Here is an 18,015-nt window from a genome sequence, read left to right as displayed (position 1 = left end):
CTGAGCCCTCTTTGTGCAAATAGTCAGATACAAACAAATAAACAATTAGAAGTGGCTTTTTGGCAAGGTAGCTAAGCCTCCAGGTTCCTAGGCTCTTGTTGTAGTTCTTCTGGGGAGTCTGTTGTTGGCTGCTTTCTGAAACACATCCCACTTTCACAGCACATCTTTAGGTTGTATCCTTATGAGAGGCCTTGGTTCTCCACATAGAGAAATCCCACTTATTTCTCAGATTAAACTCAGATTTCTTTCCATTTTGAAACTCTTCCTGACAACTTCGAACAGAATAATCATAGCTCATTCTTATCGAATTCATTACTTGTTAGGTGGACACTAGTCTAAATCCTTTAGATGTTTTGTTTGCTTAATCCTTTCATTAATCCTGTGAGAGAGTATGGTAGGTTGTAAAAATGGCGCCAACTCTCTATCCTTCCTGGTATAAATACCCCATTATGAAGTGGCTTTGCTGCTCTTCTTATAAGAGTGGAATCTACTTCCCCACCCCTTGAAAGTGAGCTGGCTTTGTCGCTTGTTTGATCGATAGAATGTAGCAGAAGTGACTTTGTGCCAATCCCAGGTCTGAGCCTCTAAAGGCCTTGTATGCTTCACCTTCCCCTCTTTGAATCCTGCCAGTGGCCATGTGAAAAAGTCCAGGTTAGCCTGGTGGCAGAGGAGATACCACATGGTCCCAGCTGACCTGGGATGTATGAATGAGCCCGGCTGCAACAGAAGAACCAACGTAGCTCAGATTTACTAACGCACAGAATTCTGAGCAAAATAAATGGTTGCTGTTTTGAGCCATTAATTTTTGGGGTGACTTGTTCCTTAGTAAAATTAGCCAATAAAGAAAGGTACCATTATTCTAATCTTACCAATGTGCAAAATGAAGTGCAGAGAAATCAGGTAAAATTTTCAGGGCCACACAGCTTTTCAAAGGTAGAGCTAAGATCCAAATCAATACAACCTGACTCCAGAAATTAACCATTCTGCTACACTAGCCACAAAAGAAGTGCCTGCTTTCTGTGAACTTCATTCATTTATTCATCAAGCATATGGTAAGTATTTATCATATCCCAGACAACAGGCTAAACATGGAAGATATGATGATGAATAAAACTGCAACCTTGCCCTCAAGGGGCTAACATTCTAATGGAGGAGACAGGCAGGTAAATTAGACACAGCATGCGAATAATTACAATGTGATAATTGCTCTAATAAGGGTATGTGTAATGAACTACTGGAGCAGAAAGAACAGTCTCTTAACTTCCTTATAGTACTTATTACCTGTAATACTCTTTTGACATTTATTATTTACCGCTTTGTATTGTTAGTTGCTTATTTAGGTAAATATATTTTGTGATCTCAGCTAGATTATCAGCTTTGAGAGGAGAAAAGGCCTTGTATCTGATAAAATCTCCCATGGTCCACAGCTCTGTACCTTGCCCATAATAGTTATTCAATAAATATATTGATGGACGACGAAAGATGAATTTTCAAACTTTTCAGGGTAACATCAGAATGAACGGGGTATTTCATAATCAGGGACTGTGTTGGGCATTTAACCAATGTGGCGTTACTCAGTCTCTTGATTTTACTGATCTACTGGCTAAAAATTAAAAAAAAATCTTTTTAACATGGTGAAATAAACATTTATTGTTCATACCACATTGATAAGAGTCTGATAGGACCTTGTGAGTGTTTCCCTCAAATCCTTCACCTATGGCAGCCATCACTCAGCAAAGTGCTCTAAAAATTTGAAGGGAGTAGGTACTTTTATGGAAATATTGATTAAACTACGAAACCAAGGTAGCTAAGCCTGCATTCTGGAAGCAGACCACTTACATTTGAATCTTAGCTTTGCCACTTTCCATCTTTGCAACTTTGGGTAAATAACATTTCTCTGTCCAGTTCCGCATCCAAGGATGGGGATAATTATAGTACCTGCCTCCTAGGGTTTTATAATGCTTAAATTTTGTAAGTATTTGTAAAAGTGCTTAGAACAGTTTCAGACACATAGTGAGTACCATGTGAATGTTTGTTAAATAAAAAATACACATATGTAGCTAAAGACTTTTTAGTTTTCCTTTTATTCTTTCTTTTCTGCACATTATGCCCAGAACTCAACAAATATGGGATAGAAGGAATAAAGACATCCGCTTTTCTCAGGTTTGTAATAATTTATAAAACTATTCAAAAAAACAACCGGTTACTTTAACAAAAGAACCACTACTTTTGACTTTGTTCTTTAGAGGTTTTATGTTTCAGTTTGTTTTCCTATAGTTTTAAAAACCACCATTCTTTTATCTTTGGGAACATCTGGTGTTTTATGTACATGTCTTGGGTAATTGAGATTCTAAAAATATAGGGACATTTATTATTAATAATAGTTTAATGATAGGTGGTTGAATATATGCCTGACTCTGAAAAGTGGCTTTTTGGCAATAGGCCTTCATGTCAATGACTGAGATGAGAGAGGAGGTTGTTGGGTTTCAACTTCTGTCTTTGACATTACCTGTGACCCTGGACAAATCACTTTTATTCTCCAGGTCTCAGTTTTCCCATATTTGGAGAGAACATTTTCTTCATTTAACTAGTATGGGGTTGCATTGAGATAAAACTAAAGTGAATGCTCCCCAAAGAACAGTTGGGAACTTTCCTCATGACTTGTGGAATAAGATGAAGGTTTAAGCAATACCATAAGAAGAAAACAATCCTCCCCCTGAAAACTGCCCAGAGGCTTGAGGCCAGAGTATTTACTGAGCCCTCTTTGTGCAAATAGTCAGATACAAACAAATAAACAATTGGAAGTATTTTGAGCGTATTAACAGAAATTACGTGCACTCACAAATAAATTATTTTATATGCATCAAAGTTTTTGAAGAGTTGGGGTTATGGGAAAGTATTTGTTTTACTGTAGAAATGCCATATTCTGAATGTTGAGTAAAGGAAGGCATGGAAATATTTCCCTATGAGCAAATCAATGCATCTTTATCACAAAGAATTTGCAAATTATCCTAGTCACCTTCCCCAACCTCAAATTTTTTTTCCTTTCCTTTTTTTTTTAAACAATTTATTTTTTAGAGAGAGAGAAAGATCGGGGGAGAAGCAGAGGGAGAAGGAGAGAGAGAACCTAAAGCAGACTCCCTGCTGAGTGCGGAGTCCACAGGGATGGATCCCAGGCCCTGAGATCATGACCTGAATGGAAATCAAGAGTTGGATCCTTATCAGACTAAGCCACCCAGGCGCCCCTCAAGTTTTCCTTTTGTTTGTGGCAATTTTTTTTCTTTCTCTTACTAATTCTTAAAAATGAAAATATGTATTGCTGTGTTGGAATATTCACCAGCCCACTGAAATTTTTCATAATCAAGAGAGAATGATGTAAGTTATTTAGTCAAATACCTATATGCTTAATCAATAAATATTATTGTATCATTACAAGGACATACCATCTTGAGTAAGGTCCAGTTTCCTTCACAGATGAGCTGTTTATACCTTTAAATATCTATTTATTTCTGCTCTCAGCTTCTTTGATATTAGTGCAAATTTGTCCAGTTGTCCATTTTCAGAATAATCTTTCTTTGTTGCTCTTATCTTTTTCACCATACCCTTCCCACTCCTCCATCCCACCCCAGTACACCCAATCCTATTTCTACTTCTATTATGTTTGTTTAAAATATAATATTTCACAGTGTTTCAGAAAAGTTTAAATTGCTCAAATTCTATGACTTGATATCGTTATATTGTTTATATTGTTTATGAACGTTATATCGTTATGAAGTTTTGTTTGACAGTTTGGATACATTTTGGGAGTTGGTTGGCTGAGGTGACATACAATTAAAGAATTCTGTTGGGTATTTCATTTTATTTTATTTTTTAAAAGACAGCCAACTAACTAAAGGATATATTTTCTCAAAATCTGGTGGGAACATACAGCCACTGCTAAGACAACTTGATAAATCTGGATTGGAAACTTTTCATTTTGTCTTTACATATTATTGAGCTCAACATTAAAGTAACACGGGTCAAGATAAGGATTGATTTAAGTTCCCTGTGGGGACTTGAATCTCGTCTGCAAGAACATTTTGTCCAGTTTTATGTTGTTTTATGTATATTAATTTCCTTGGCTTTCTAACAATAGTCATAAGAAACCAAATGCTTCAAAAGAAAATGTCAAGAACACTCCTTTGTGAGTATAAGATGGAGCTCTTTGCAGTTCTCATCTTCAAGAAAGGCTTTCAATTGTAACTGCTTTCATAACTCTAAAATGTATATACTCTTGACACAAAATTCTATAGCATCTCTGAAGGGGTAAAAGTTGTCAGTTGAATCTCATATGTAAATGCTTATTTGCCCATTTAATGAATATGTGCTTGGGAAAAACTCAAGTATAATGATTTTAGGTAATATGTACAGTATTTAATATTGAAGGTAAAATTTTAAATGTGTGTGTATATTTCCTATTGTTCTCCAAAGTTAGTATTCTGCAGCATGGGTAGCTGTCAGTACTTGCCAAATGTATTTTCTTTTGAAACTATTATTAATATAATATTTTATTTAGATTTTTTCCTAAGCTGCAGATGTACTTTTAAAATAATTTTTTTATTTTAGAACAGATTTAGATTTACAGAAAAATTGAAAAGATAGTAGAGTTCCCATTTACTTAGCACCCAGTGTCCCCTATTATTAACATCTTATGTTAGTATGGTGCATTTGTTACAACGAATAAACAATATTATGCATTACTATTATTAACTAACGTCCATAGTTTATTAAAATTTCTTGATTTTTACCTAATTTCTTTTTCCAGGATCTCATCCAGGATTTCACATTACATTTGGTTGTCGTATTTCCTTAGGCTCCTTTTGGCTGTCCACTTTCTCACACTTCCCTTGTTTTTGACGACCTTGAGTTTTTAGGGATACTGATTTGATAATTTGTAAAATGTCTCCCAGTTGGGAGTTGTCTGATGTTTTTCTCATGATGAGACTGGGTTTATGGATTTTTAGGAGGAAGACCACAAAGGTAGACAGAGTGCCATTTTAATGTCATAATATCAAAGGGTGCATGTGATCAACATGACTTAACATTGTTGATGTTAAAATTGATCACCTGGCTGAAGTAATATTTACCAGTTTTCTGCATATTGAGGGTAGCCCTCCCCACACTTTTCCCCTTAAATTGTACTCCTTGGAAAGAAGTTATTATTCACAGCTCACACTTAAGGAGTGGAAGAGTTATGCTCCAACTCCTTGAGGCTGAAGTATGTACGTAAGTATTTGGAACTTGTCTGCAAAGGAGATTTGATCTATTCTTCTTCATTTATTTATTTATTTAATCATTTTTTATTATCAGTATGGACCCATGGATATTTATTTTTGTTCTTCAGGTTATAATCTAGTACTACTTTATTCTGTTGCTTGAACTGTTTCAGCTTCAGCCATTGGGAGGTCTTTCAATTGGCTCCTGCATCCCTTGATATACTCCTATCATTACAGTCCTTTATTCCTTCCTTCCTCCCCTCTTACCCCCCCTCCCCTCTTCTCCTCCCTCCCTTCCTCCCTTCCTCCCTCCCTCTCTCCTTTCCTTCCTTCCTTCCTTCTCTCCTTCCTTCCTGGCATGGCAAGATATAGCATGCTTACCTTGTATATTTCATGCCTTAGTCCTAAGATCAATCATTTCTCCAAGGAATCTTGCTTCCTTTTATGGGAGATGCTATTAGAAATGAAGATGTGAGCATTAAGTGTGCTAGCTGCTCTTGGGATACTTCCTTTAGACCTGACAGTGGACAGGACGAGGAGAAATATGTATGTATAGTAATCCTGTATGTAAGCATATCTATACATGTTTCTATACAGAACCATCTGTATCTATATTAAGCTAACCATGAGTTCATATTGATGTCTCCAACTTTAATCCATTACCGACCAACTTGATTTTAACTTAAATGGTTTACGTGGGAAAAACACGAAAGAAGGAAGAACAGGCAAAACAGTGTCCCTACTTTGGGGTTGATGAGACCACAGAGTATACTGAGCTCTCACAGGATGTAAACAAGTGCTCTTATGGAGGAATAAACCATTGAGTAATAGTCTTCAGATTTATTATTTAATAGGGTTATACTTCAAATGTGTAACATGCAGAAAATGAATACTTTGCAACTGAAGTCCAAAAAATTTTTAATTGAACTTTTAAAAGTCCAATATTTTTTCAATCTTTTCAGTAGATGTCAGAATTCTATAACTGCAGAGGAAGAACTCAAACACAGGCCTATTGAGAAAAGGCTATAAGAAAAAGCATCTCAGACCTAGCCTGATCGTGCTTCTATTGATCCTGATGATCACTGGAAATTCATAATAGGATGGTTGTAGCTACAGTTGATCTAATAGTTCAAAAGCCCAGGGGGAATAGGAGAAAAGAACACAGAAATTAGGATTGGAAGAAATGGATTTGAAGATCACCTCTATCATTTATTGGTAACATAATATCTTAATGCCTCCAACCTTCAATTTTCTCATTTGTAAAAGGGGATAATAATAATTTGTTATAACATTTATTTTTAAGGGCAATACAACAGTCAAGAAAGCAAACAAATGTGAAAATAATTTTTGAACTGATAAAAGCAATGCAAAAAATATTATGGGAGGAGATCACATCCATGTAGGTAGTTGAAAGTGATATGCATGGTGATCAAGAATGTTGACTTTGGAAAAAAGAGATTGTTTGGGTTAAAATCTCAACTACACAATTTACCAATTGTGTAGAATTAGGCAAGAAACCTAATTTCTCAAAGAATCTGTTTTTTTACAGGTAGAATGGGATTCATTTGGATTTCAGTTTAATCATCTATGGAGTAGAGAGAAGCATTGTGTGGTTGCTAATATCCTTTTTAGTTCTAAATCTCAAGGTCTGAATCTCTATTTCCTTGAAATGTTGACTGAGGCATTGGATATGGGCTCCCAGCTCATAATGCAGAGCCTGGGTAAATTCTCTTGGATTTGGGAAGCAGGAGGATTGGGCCTCCCAAGCAAGCTATGAGGGGGTCTCACATAAATTATGCCTGAATTCAGTGATCAGAGGAGGCTGTACTCTGGGAAGCTCCTTCACTTGCAAGGGCCCCTTCCAAGGCTCTGGGAGGGGCTCTAGCATTGTGTAAAAATTTCAGAAATAAGACATTTTAATTGCAACCAACTAAAATTTCTCTCTATTTCCACTTGGACTTTTCCTCATGTTAGATGGTGTTGGAGAAGGAGACACAAACATTTTTGAGACATTGGTGAAAGGGAAGTTGAACAGAGAATGTAGTGTGAATGGGGTAGGATGTATTAGGATGTAATTTATGTGTTCACAATTACTTTCACATAGAGTTAGGTTATTATTAGCTGCCCCAGTGAAAGAATGACTAGTAGGAATATTCTGGCTTTCCACTGTGCTGACTCACACACCAACAAGAAAAAAAAAAAAAGTGTAGGATTGGAAGTTCTATTGTGATATGAATATGTACTCTTGAAAGAGTCCTTGAAAAATATGGGGTATTTAAGATGATTCCCTGCACAAGAAAATTGAAATCATATAGTTAGTGTATGAAAGAGACTTATCATACATGTTGGGAAGCTGAAAGAAATTTTCTAAGCTATCAATAATTAAAAAACAAATTTTGATCAATCATGGTAGAAGAAAGACTAGAAATACTGATCTTTTGTCCTCTAGAAAATTGTATTACAAATTTTTTTTTTGCCATCATGCAGCTGAAGACTACAAAATCAAAATTTCATGGAAAAGAGCATTATAGAGGTATATGTTAGACAGTTAATTAGTTAAAATTATGTTATTTTGTGGACTTTGCAAAGTTTGTGATATTGCTAGCTTTTAAAAATTTGTAATTTTAGACACCAGAGAATGTGTATCTACCCCATGTTTGTTTCTTTAAGGATTCTGCTAAGTCTGTAACAAGTAGATATGAAGGTAGATGGATTTCTGTGATGCACAAAGATACAGGGCTGGATATAGATTTCCTTTTAGATCCTTTGTATTTCAGGAATTCCTGTGAAATGAAGAGCTGAGGCTCTTAGAGCTTCCTTCTGTTTATATGGCCTCCTTCCCTGCTGGCTTGGAAGAATCCTGTGGCTCCCAAGGGCCCAACTTGCTACCTGGAGCCACTTAGGCAGTTAACTGGTCACCACTGGGGATAGAAGAGTTGGACTTGTTTGTTTCACTTGTGCTGGTATGCAGATGGGTCTCACTATGTATGTATGTATGCATGGATTCATTCATTCAACAAAATATTTAATGCTATGTGTGAGATGACTTTTGTCCTCACATGTTGTTTCTTAGAACAAATGTCTTAAGGTTTGTGCAACAGAAGAATTGGTGCTGTAAGATCATGTAAGCACCCTGTCACTTATCAATATGGTTCTGAAATCTATAGAAACCTAAAAACTGTTCTGGTATCATAACTCCTAATCTGGCTTTTCTTGAACTCATACAAATAACATGACGGCAGTTCAGCAAACTTTACCCCAAATTGCATTATTCTAATGGCCATGTGTCAGAATCTGAGGGCATGTTTGTGCTAAATAAATTTCTTTATAAAAATATAATTGATTAAAGTGATTTAAAAACAACCAAATCATTTGGGAAAATAATGTATTGTTGATCAAAACATCTGAATAACAATTTAAGTAGTCAAGTTCTCTCTCCCAGGGTAGATATGATGATTTTGCATGTGTGTTTAAATGCATTCATGTATATATACACGTATGCACACATACATGTATGTATGTGCACACATGAATTATATTTTTGCATACATACACATCTACACACACAGACATAGATATACATAGTGTATATAATTACTGTATATGTGCACTTTGTAAAGCTGAAGAATTGCTTTACCCATCCTTACAGGGTATGATCTATTAAGATACTGTTTTAGGACCAATGTAATAGCTTTAGTGTAGTAAAAAATATTACCTGTCTCCTATGACCCACAAAATCACGTTTGCTCAGTGGCTTTGTATATTTCCCAAGAGTGGGGCACCAGGTGGCAGATGCCAACATTAGGCAACTAAAAAAATTTCACTCTACCCTCTAAATATTTCAAGGAGTATAACATCAGTACCCGGAATCTAAATTTTTCTACAGCTCTGCCCCGCAGCATGGAGTGAATGGAAGGAATATGCTTTAGGTGAAGGGCTCTCTGAGTCCATTTCTGGCCTCCAGGCAGCAAATGGTGGCAAATGAGTCTGAGCTATAGATCATTTAGAGTGTAGTTGGTCATTTTACCCTCAACCATCCACAGGAAACACCAACCTGTTATCATAATATCCTTGTCAGAAATTAACTGGAGGCTGTGCCTGTCTTCCAGGACCCCCTTCGCATGGGAGACACTCTCCTGTTTGCTCCCCTCCATACCAATGGAGAAGATATGCAGTTCCACTATGAGGGCCCAGGGGTAGCTTAAATAATTTCTGAAGTTATAGCTTCTGTAAGCTTTCATGCACTTACTCTGCTGAAGAAAATGAATTTACTACATGGAATCACACTTCTCTTAAAATACCTCTGGGTCTTCACAACCTACAGATATATAACAAGCAAAGGAGTGCTTATAGACACTGATCTATTAAACCATTTTCCTAAAATATCTACAGTCTTCTCATATGAAACCGAAAAAAAATCATTAAACCTATAGTTTGCCAGACAATTACTTTGTCAAATCTCAAGAAATTGCATAATAAATTGTATACATGCATCAAACATGAACAGCAGAGGAGTATAACAAGCTATGTATTTCCAGTCCGCTTGTTCTCGCATCCAAACAGTAGCTTTTGTTTTCAAGAACAATTCTATATCCTTTCTGAAGGCTTTTTACAAAATATGGCTATACATTTATCTATCAAACTAAGTATAAATAATTGAGACACTTAACATGCACAGTAAAGGGGAAATGCATGAATAACTTCATTATTAATGTCTATTGATTATTTATGTTTTCAAATAGGCAAATGTGCTGCTAGTATTTTTATCGTGTAAATCTATATGTGTATTTTGGCTTTACCTGTTTATTGGCAAATTTACAGTCCACATTATGGGCATTTTTATTGCTTTACACACTTATTTGATATGCACATAACCAAGGTCAGTTTACAAACTGACTAGTGTTCACTCAATTTGATTACTATGTTACATTTCTGAGCTTATTTTCCCTTTGGAAAATTAACTGTACAAGGAAGCCCAGTAAATCTTTACTTAAAAATTCCAAACTTTAGATTGATTTCAGCAGTGAGTTTGTATTGATCTCAAAAGCTTTGCGTTCCTAACTAAAAACTAATCTTTATTTCACCCTTTAGTGACTGCAGTCATAAATATGCTCACTCCTACCAGTGTAGAGTGGATTAATGGTTATTGGAGTTTGGGGCTTCCAACTGAGTCTGGGAAACCTTAACCTTTGGAGGACAACATGAAGGCATTTACCCCTTGTCAGCTATAATCCCTAGGTCCACTTTTGACATTTACCTGAGTGTCAAAGAGGAAGCAGAGCAGGGACTGGGGAATAAAGCTCCAGAGATTCTGCTTGGCTATTAATCACTCATGGTTAGATTGACTGCCGTGTTTGATCTGGCTGCTTCCGGCCATCAGAGTCACCGAAAGGCCTGGCCCTGCCTCTCCAATCTGGGACCAGGGTTAACTCCTCCTGGGAAGACTTTTACTGCCTGCCTGTAAGGAGGGGCTTCTTGCGATGCCCGAACCCATCTGTCATTACCCTTCAAACTTTGCTGTGTTGATGGAACTAATATTCTGGGGAGTATGTCCAACCCATTTATATGATCTAATTATAGAGAATAAAAGAGTTAAAAAGGAACAAAACAGAGTTTGTTATCAAGGGATGACCAAGAACTTTCCACGCAGCCAGGTGAAAGGCTGAAAAATGGTAATGAAGCTGCAAAGCAGTGTTTCTCAAAGCGTGGCCCTGGGTACCTCCTGGATCACAATCACTGAATGAGAATGTCAACTTAGTATCTCCTGGGCACCAGCATTCTGAACTTCAGCAAGCACTCCAAGGAGCTCTTATGTCGCCCAGAGTGTGGGACACACAGTCATAATGATAGTGTGTTTCCCCCTTTACCACTTTCTATGGTGGAAAGTAAGAATTTTGATTTTCTTGGACCTGGTGGCAGAAATTACTATTTGGTTACTCAGTATCCATATTTTTCTTTCTTTTTAATAATGCAATCTTAATATTCACCTGAACTCCTTGTTGTCCAGTTATTATTTTCCAACCTTCCTGACAGATATGAGAGGGGCTTTTGTGTGGGATTTATAAAATGTCTCCCTTAAAGGGTTGGGGCATGCCCTTTTCTTCCTTTTCTTTAGTATGCTTGGCTTATATTAACTGGAACCTCAGCAGCTTATCCTGGACCACAAGGACACGGCTGACACCTGGGAGAACTTGAAGGGGCTTGGGTCCCTGATGATTTCATGAAACCACCCCACTGGTCCTGGACTACCTATCACTAGATCGCTTTCCCATGACACAAAAAAACCTGTGTGTTTAATCCTTTCCTGGGGGGAGGAATTCACTATAGTTCAGAGCTGAATGAGATGAGTTATTGGTACAGATCCCTTCAGGATTGTGGGTTCACTTCAGGCAAAATCCTCCCACTTGGGATGACCCCAACGTTTCCCAAGCATTATTATTGCCTGTGACAGTGAGAGTGTATCTGAATATTAATAGTCACTTTGTTACGTTTCTGTGGGCTCAGGAGTCAGGGAGATACTCCTGGTCTTGCTTAGAATTTCAGAAAGGTGTGTGCTTCTGGCTGTTGTCCACAGAAAGGTGATAGGTTTGCAGTGGCTAGTTGGCCATGGGGGTTCTAGGGAGGGCGGCAGCCCCAAGGACAGATGTGCAGGCAGGAATCTAGATTGCCTGTTAAAGCAATTGATCACTTAGTGGTGCCCTCCATGCTCCATGAAGTTAACCTTTATCAGACTTAAGGCTAGGCCTGTTACATATGGATGAAATGCAGTGTCTTAAAGACATTCGAAGCTTACTTAAAGTGTTCCTTTTACCTTGAGGAAGAAAAGATTGTATTTCTTTTCTCCCATTAATATTTTTATTTCTTCTGTTCCCAAATCTGATGCTATCAAGTCATTATCTTTGTGTAGGGATAGCACTTCCAACCCTTACTGTCATGACTTTTAAGATAATGCTGCAAATACAGCAAGCAAGTTAAGATTCTCTATTTCCTTCACTGATGTTGGCTCAGTTACTGAAGTCATTTATTAGAGGCTTTTTCCCTTTTTTTTCTCTCTCATTTTGCCACAAATGCAGTTACAACCTTTAACATGATTACCTTTATTGATACATTGATTACTGGAATGACTACAGATTCACTCACACAAATAATTCGTTATTAAATATCACTTTTGGACATCTAGTATGAGTATGACTCTGGTTATGTTGGAACAAAGTGTAATCCCTGGACCAGCCACAACAGCCTTACCCGAGAAGTTGTTAGAAATGCAAATACTTGAACCCCGCCTTAGATCCACTGAATCAGAAACTCTGGAGGTAGGGCCCAGCAATTTGTGTTTTTACAAGCCTTCTAGAGGATTCTGATGCCTGTTTAAGTTTGAGAACCAGTGTTCCTGAGTGAGCCCAGTCATGTCTTCAAACCAACCCACCAAGAATGCTTAAAGGTCTATTCTTTAATGTTTCTACACAAGTGAAATCTTAGACTCCTATAAGTTGGTATCAAACATTTAATTATGTAACTTTTTATCTCATCTATCTTCAGTCTACAGATAACCAGACCAGGACATGAGATGATTCAATTTGTGCTAAAATAGCACAAATAATAAAGCAGTTAAACAATGTATAGTATTTTTTCAATCTTCAAGGTGCTGACACATTTAAAATTTCATTTGATTATGCAATGGATTCAAATAATGCAATGCAATTTAATTGTAGGAAAAAATAATAAAAACAAACCATTGCAGGGTCATGTTTTATTCTTTTCTTTGTCCCTGTATTACTGGTTTTCTGGCATTAGAAACTGTCCTTGGTAAAATAAATATTATTAAATGAATAATCACCTAAATGAATAGTGTTTAATAGTACCATTTGAATAATATTTGCTAATGGATTAGGGGGAAAATCTATGGAGTTTTAGGTCAAGTCCATTTGGAAAGAGAGAGAACTTTATGAAAAGCATTTCAATTTTGTAACCCTATATTTGACACTAAGACATTTGACAAAGGTTAATACTCGTTGACTTATAAATACACTGTAGAGATTAACTTATTGTCTCCATTTCAGTGGAAAACATAAGCTCAAGGTAGCTTTTGGGTCGCACTCATGAAGCCAATATTCTTTCTGTGTTATTGTTAAATACTTTTAGATGGGAGAATATAATTTTTTAAGAACATAAATATAATATTTAGGAAACGATTAAAATGGTTCTTAAATCCATTTTTTATTATACCTGTAATCTAAATTGGACTATTGTGCTCCATTAGTTTACTAAATATGTTTAAATAGTATTTTTAAAAATTACATTAAAGATAAAAATTAAGGGTGCCTGGGTGGCTCAGTCGTTAAGCATCTGCCTTCGGCTCAGGTCATGATCCCAGGGTCCTGGGATCGAGTCCCACATCGGGCTCCCTGCTCGGCAGGAAGCCCGCTTCTCCCTCTCCCACTCCCCCTGCTTGTGTTCCTGCTCTCGCTATCTCTCTGTCAAATAAATAAATAAAATCTTAAAAAAAAAAAAATAAAAATTAAGAATTGTCTTTGAAAATGGGGTAAAATAAAGCAAAGAACTTCTTAAAAAAAAAAAAAGCCCAGCATCTAGCTAAGTGCTAAGTTTATTAAAGGCATTAACGAAGTACTTTTACTAATAGTCCAGATTGTCATCCCAACAAAATATTTCAGGGTTTGATAATATTCTTTCTTAGCTCTGAGATTCTTAAAAATAATATCAATCCTAAGACTCTTAATCTTTTCATGTGCTTTCCAAAAACAGCAAATCCCAAGCCACAGTGTTTTGAAGCAAACTTCTGATAAAGAATTTGGAGTATTTTCAATAAGAATAACAAAATTAAATTTCCAGGAGTGTGCTTTAGTGGAAAAGATTCAAGCTTTGGAGTTAGAGAACTGGGCTCGATTTCCACCTCTGTAACTTACTAGATCTAAGTCCAAGTTAGTTATCCCACTGAGCCTCAGTTTCCTCATCTATAAATTGGGACTGATAATAATACCTGCCTCATAGAATTTTTGTGAATATCAACCAGAACTGTGTGTTGATTTTCCAGCCAGAGATTGACAAATAGAAAGTCCTCAATGTACAATAGCTCTTGTTATGTGAAAAAACAATGTGAATGTATATGAAATAATTCGTAAAATGTCAAAGGATGCATACATGTTGGTTTGATATATTAGTTTTTGCAGAAACAAAGTGAAACAGAGTTGGGGAATCACTGTTTCTAAGCCCACACTTGGAAAATTCAAGCCTGTTTGATTTCATGACTTTCTTCAGTTAGTGCACCAAAGACACACAAAATCTGAGGACGTAGCAAAGTCTTCTATCAATTTGTATGAGGAAAAATCATGCACAATTCCCTAGTAATTCAAAAGCAAGCTGCTCTGGAATTCTGGTATGTTGAAAGACAAGGAACTAGATAGGCATATTCAGATAGTCTGCAAACTTTTTTAGTAATGTGAATGTGGCACTGAATTTTTAAAGACAAAAATAAAGATGACAAAGTGAGTGACAGTATCTGAAAAGGATCCTGCCTTACATTCTTAGATAATTTTCATATCACCATTTACCACTTACCCTAAATGAACAGTAATAAAATAAGGATGAACAGCATCCCCCAGGAAGATAGCTACCCTGTCATCTTCTAATTCACTGAACTCCAACCTTTCTGGAGCACTTACGAAGTGTCATGTGGTACAAATTCAAAAATGAAAGAGATACAATATCTGCTCTGGAAGAGTTTAGCCATTCAGCTCTGCAGAACATGAAAGAAAGAACAGATATCTAAAAGAACCTGAGTAATTGTTGAATAAGGGGCTAAAATCAGGCAAGTGAAAATAGCCAGCAGACAAAGCACTAACTAAAACACACTCACCTTAAGGAACTTTCATGATAACACATACACAGTTACGCACACCTTATACACAATACCCAGATAAACCATTCAGAAAAAGCCTAAAGGCAAGGATGTAGAGCTTCTAATAGCTCTAGGATGCTCAGGTTTTTGTAGTTATAAGCACAAGAGATTATTTATATAGAGCAATAGTTCTTAAAATGTGGTCCATAGATTTCTGGTGGTGCCTGAAATCCTTTCAGAGGGTGAAGGAAGCTAAAACTATCTTAATAATAAATAAAGACATTATCTGAACTTTTTACCATGTTGACATTTTACTGAGAGTGGAAAAACAATGGGGGTAAAACTGCTGGTGTCTTAGGAAGAATCAAGGCAGCAGCACCAAACAAAACAAGCATCATTGTATTCTTAAATGCTATGCACTTTTGGTTTTAAAAAATTGTCAATTTCACTTAAGAATGTCTTTGATAAAGAAATAAAATATTAACTTTATTATGTCTTAGTTTTGAATATATATTTTTTAATGTTCTGTGTGACAAAATGGGAAGTTCTCCTGCATACCAAAGTGTAATGGTTGTCTTAAGGAAAACTTCTTGTGCAATTGTTTGAGTTGCAAGCTAAACTAACCAATTTTTTTTTTTCATGTAACATGACTTGAAAGAATGACTGGGAAATATTTTCAGACATGGATATATGGCTGAAATCTCTTGACAATGAACAAAGTGAACCTGTTATTTCAAGAAAAACAATTGACAATACTTATCGCCAAGGATAAAATTTGAGCTTTCTAGTGAAAAATACAATTTTGGAAAACTATATCACCACCATGAACTTGATTTAGATATTTATCTTATGAAACTGGTGGTATTACAATTAACAGATGATTTTTTGAAATATTGTGCAATGTGTCAACATTAGAAGCATTGCATAATTTGATGGAAATATATTTTCCAAATATTGATGCTTGATATACAAAATCATACATGGGTAAAGGATTAATGAAAAAATACAGGATGGGGTGCCTGGGTGGCTCAGTCATTAAGCGTCTGCCTTTGGCTCAGGTCATGATCCCAGGGTCCTGGGATGGAGCCCCAGATCGGGCTCCCTGCTCAGTGGGAAGCCTGCTTCTCCCTCTCCCACTCCCCCTGCTTGTGTTCCTTCTTTCACTGTGTCTCTCTCTGTCAAATAAATAAATAAATCTTAAAAAAAAAAAGAAAAAATACAAGATAAACCAATGGATTCAATGAAGAGAGTACAAAAAGTTAATTATTATAATCTCCTATTCCACATTGCCACTGATCCAAAGGAAACTATCACCTGTCAAGTATTGATGTAATATCAAAAAAGAATATCCAAAATTACCTGACAAAGTGAGTGACAGTATCCAAAAAGGATCCTGCCTTTCATTCTTAGATAATTTTCATATCACCATTTACCCATATCACCAAATGCCCTCCCTTTTCTAACTATAGGTCTGTGTGAGTCTGGATTTTCTTCATATGCTTCTCCCAGAGCAACATGTTGTAACAAATTAAATGCAGAAGCAGACATAAGAATCCAATTGTCATCTATTAAGCCAGACATCGAAATGATTTGTAAATATATTTTTAAAATGCCAGACGGCTCCCTAATTTTTGGTTGTTTTGGATAATATAGTTACTGTTCATAAAATTGTGATTTATAGTAACGTGTAACAGGTTTGTCATTTTCAAATGAATTAATAAATATATATTTGAAATGTCTGCTTTTTCATTTCCAGGAAGGTAAATATCAATAGGTATGATCCATGTAATTAAAATCTCCTTTGAGTACTAAATTTTTTTTAAGAGTGTAAAGGATTCCTGAAACAAAGGGTGTGAGATCAGTAGTGTGGATTATTAAAAAAAAAAAAAACAAAAAACAAACTATCGGTAAGGTTTTGATTTCTTAATCATACTCTCTTTGGAGGATCTCAACAATCTTGGCCAAATGCCACATGTGAGCATGAAAGGACTAAGTTAATATTGCTGTGTTGCATGTCATGGGGGGATTCCTGTGGGGGGTGGGGGTCATTAATGGACTTCCAGAAGAACCACAGGAAGTGACTCTCCCTTTCAAGCAAGTCCCTCTGGTAAGCTCCTCGGGGCATTTATTCTCTGAAGGCCAAAATACTTCTAGCACTGGAGCATAAGGTACTTTGATTTTGTGATACCCCAGGATGTAAAAAATAATCTCAAGGGATGATTATAAAAAAAAAAAACAACTGTGTCCAATAATTATAATTTGCTTTAATTTTCAAAAGCCTTATAAATATTGAACTTAGGATTGCTTTGTCAAGATATGTGTATGCATGTGTATATATATGTGTCTGTGTGAGTATATGTATGTGTATATATGTATGTGTGTAGTGTGTATATGTACTATACATGGTGTCTAATATTTACTAGCTGAGGGATATGGACACTAAAACATTAAAAGGCATCCTATGGCTATGGGGACAATGTTTCTGATATGAACTAATATAACCATTACTGAAGTTCACCTGTTAAACTTTTCCTTCAACTCTAGCCACTTTATTCTTTTGTTTTTCTTCTTCTTTCCAGCGAGGTTCTAGCTCAGTACCCTCATTGTAATTGACTCCCCCAGGCTCTGTCCATTTTTATTAAGCACCAAAATGTCAGCTAGTTAGCCAAAAGATGTTGCTGAACTCTGCACGGTGCACTGCACACACTCATATTTAAAGGTATACGTGAGCAGGGGAGGCATTCTGCAGAGCCAGGAGCAGGTCACGGGGAGATGGGAAGCCTCCCCTCCTGCCATTCCCTCCATGCCAGAATTTCCTCTTAGAACAAAACCCCTTTAGTTTGAGGCTGAAGACATGGGGGGAAATCCAAATACCTCCATTGCTGTACCTTACTGTGAATGGAG

The sequence above is a fragment of the Mirounga leonina genome, unplaced genomic scaffold (assembly GCF_011800145.1).
Source record: "Mirounga leonina isolate KUSES-001 unplaced genomic scaffold, KU_Mleo_1.0 Mir_93, whole genome shotgun sequence".
NCBI lineage: Eukaryota > Metazoa > Chordata > Mammalia > Carnivora > Phocidae > Mirounga > Mirounga leonina.
Note: the sequence above shows the minus strand (reverse complement) of the source record.